Source organism: Pteronotus mesoamericanus, unplaced genomic scaffold (assembly GCF_021234165.1).
Source record: "Pteronotus mesoamericanus isolate MK-2021 breed Mesoamerican mustached bat unplaced genomic scaffold, CSHL_Meso_final contig_74, whole genome shotgun sequence".
Lineage (NCBI taxonomy): Eukaryota > Metazoa > Chordata > Mammalia > Chiroptera > Mormoopidae > Pteronotus > Pteronotus mesoamericanus.
The window spans coordinates 41597549-41600912 of NW_026555247.1; the positions used below are offsets into that span (position 1 = coordinate 41597549).

At 45.0% G+C, this 3364-nt stretch overlaps 1 non-coding gene across 1 annotated transcript; it reads right to left on the bottom strand.

Annotated features, from left to right (window-relative positions):
- Positions 1 to 522: 522 nt before the first annotated feature.
- TRNAA-CGC (transfer RNA alanine (anticodon CGC)) lies at positions 523 to 594 on the bottom strand. Its single transcript has one exon. It is a non-coding gene; the product is annotated as a tRNA-Ala (tRNA).
- Positions 595 to 3364: the final 2770 nt, after the last annotated feature.

A 3364-nucleotide genomic window follows, 5' to 3' on the forward strand; every position in this document is an offset into this window, starting at 1 on the left:
ACATTCGTTCCGTGGATTACACTGAAGCTGCCCCTCACGGAATTGTCTAGGTTAATCGGCCACAGCATCAAGATGTGTGATGCATATGAGACATTCCTGGCTCCATTTCCTTATGTGACTTTGCTGTGACTACTGATGGGATATTTTATGTGAGAACAATTTAGAAAAAGGAGTGTCATAAGTATATTTGTTGCATTTTTATTCTTTCAGTGGGCCACACCCATGGCGGAACAAGTAAGTTTTTAACTGACCATTGATATGGTTTTATTTCTAAAAGTAGGATATTAACAGTGACATAAATGAATTAATTTAGGAAAGGCTAGATCTTCATTTTTGGATTAATGAAAAAAGTTATGAATGGTGAAAGAAAATACCTTTATTATATCTCCAGGTTTTCACTTAGTTTATTTATTACAATAACATACTACTGTGTAGCACTAACGATACCGGCCCCACTATGAAGACACATAATATATAAAAAACCAGTCTAAAGAACATGTCCGTGTAATCAGTGAAGGAACCTGGAGATGCCAGGGTTTGAACCTGGGGCCTCATGCATGCGAAGCATATGCTCTACCACTGAGCTACATCCCCAAGATGCAAGATACAAGATGCAAGAAAAGTTTCCTATATTGATAAATCAATACAGCCATTCCTGTTAATAAGATGAGCTAGACAGTCTCTCTCTAGGGAATGAAACGGCATTGGATTCCTCTAGTTTCAATTGCCAGTCACGGAGAGTTCAGTAGTCCTCCGGGGCCTATCCATTTGGCCTGCTACCTAGTAGTTCAACAGCATGCTGGTTTCCTTATTTACAGACATGAGAAACACATTTTCCTTCAAAATTCATCTTATCCATGCAGTCTCCTCCTTGTAAGGCAGAGAAAATATTTTCATTACCTTCCACAATTTCCCCATTACTTCTGTAGAAGGAAAAACAAACAAACAAAAAAACAAACAAAAAGTTTACATCCACTCTGGCTGGGGCCCTGCCGTTTAGATTGACACATACGGACGAACACGAGGAAGACAGGATGCGCACGCGCGCTGGAGGAACCCAAAGGGGCGATTAGACCTTGGGGCCTCTGTGGCACCTTAACCAGAAAAATAAATTTATAGATAAGTGATAAGACAAGGAGAGGACGGGGTGCAGGCTTTAGGGCGGCAAACTGTGAGAAGGTAAAGATGTGGGAGAAACCCCTGGAAGGTAAGGACACCCCAGGGAGGTCTGCTGTGGGCTTCCGAGTGCCTTGCTGTGTCTGATGAAATGGTTGGTGTCCCCTCTCTGGCACAGAGGCGCGGGGACAACCTTCACAAGGGTGTTGGTAGACTGCTTTCCAGCAGATGGGGGTGGCAGAGAGTGCATCCTGTCCGCTTCTGCTCAATTGCCTTCAGCGCCAAGAAATCCCTGCGCCAGACAGGCATATGCTGGGGGCGCGTATGCCGAACTCCTTCCCTTCCACCCTGTTACTGAGGAAAGCAGATGAAGGAAAAATGACAGAAGAGCTTATTTGTTGCGATAACAGTACTGTCCGCAGGCAGGGGCATGGCGCTTTGTTCCCCGGCACATCTGGCCGCCCACCCGGGCTCCGTGGCAGGCGGGGCCCGAGACCCAGCACCGATCCACGTGTTCTTTCTGGAGACGCGCGTCCAAAACCTGCAGAACTGCCAGCGCTTGGCGTTTACTGGCTGTGAGGATAAAGACGGACCAGTTGTTTGATAACTAACATTATCACAATGCGAGGACAAAAAATTCCACAAGCAAATGGAGAAGCTATCTTTTGGTTTCATCTGCTTGATTACCACGACCCACAATGCTGAGCGCAGCACAACCTTTGATGTGATATTAGCATAGGACCCTCTAAATATTTTATGAGCTCATGGGAGCCTTACAGAAAATCTAATTTCCGGGTTATCACTAACAGCACATTCTGGCTCCGACATTGTTTCTCTTCACTAAAAAGATGCACACTTTAAAGCGCAGCTTTGCTCTGTCCTAGCAACATTCTCAGCCAAGACGCTAGGAACAACAGCAGCGTTTATGAACCAACCCAGTGATACAGGACACACATCAATGAAACTAGTAGGAGGCATGGTCCACAATGATGTAGAATAACCAGGAAAGAAAAAAAAATATTTGCTCTTTTTACCTCTGGTTCCAATACAATGATGGCTCTCGAAAACCCTTACCCTGATATTATGTTTTCTATATAATACTAGATATTTAATTTCATATGTGTGCATGCTGGTATTCCTCTTGAAAAATGGGAAAGTACAGAATGATTCACATTTTGATTAAAGTAAATCCAAATCATAGCAAATTCTTTTGAGCAAGTGGTGACTCGGTGTTCCCACCTGAAGAGAACAGAGCAACCTCATAAACAGAGCACTTGAAGCCATTACGTCAGCAAGAGGCCCCATTTTATTAATTCTTTTACTCTTTCAAACAACACAATGGAGCTAAATTTTCCTTTATCACTCAGAGTATAATGAAAATACATTGAAATTGTTCCTTCTCTCCAAAGCAGACAGTCCAGTAGAAAGAAAAGCATCTCTAAGCATGTGCCGTGGTTCCGCTGGCTGCCAGCTGATGTGGCGCATTGGACAGACACCTAAGAACAGGAACAGTGGGAGGCTGGCGAAAAATTTCTACGAAGGGAACATTTGAGCTAAAGCTGCGAGGTTATTTTTCAGTGAAAGGATTTTTATGGGGAAGATTAAGAAAACAGAGCCGGTGGGTGGAACATTGGAGAACCTCAAAACTATAGGATGGATGGTCAGATTCTAGGAAATAAGAGAGAAAGAGGTGAGAAGAGAAAGCTGTGGTTTGAGATTGTCTTATATCAGGTAACCAAAGGCCACATGATGTGAATGCTTTGGTTTTTTGAGAAAGAGAAAGCAAGTTATTTAAACATTTTAGAGCAGAAGGACGTGATTGAATATGCACTCAGAGGTAAGACCCTGAAGGCATACAGACATAGTTCGTTCCTGCAGACATAGTTCATGAGGCTGGGCTCCCATTCTCCTGTGACGGGCGTCTGCACACGAAGGGGAAATTTGGACCTAGACACACGCAGGAGAGCTCAGTGTGAACGTGACGGCAGAGGTCAGGGGAGGTGCATCTATGAGCCAGGGACAGCAAAGACGGCGGCAGGCCTCCAGGAGCCGGCAGAGGACCCTGGCACAGACTCCCTTACGGGCCTCAGAAGGAACCGGCCCTGCTGACACCTTGGCTTTGGACTCTGGCCTTCAGAACCATAAGACAATACACTTGCTGTTCAAGCCACCTTGCTTGCAGCACTTTGCTTGCAGAGCCCTAGCAAACCAATCCACCCTCCTATGCTGTGACTCAGCCATCCTCCCT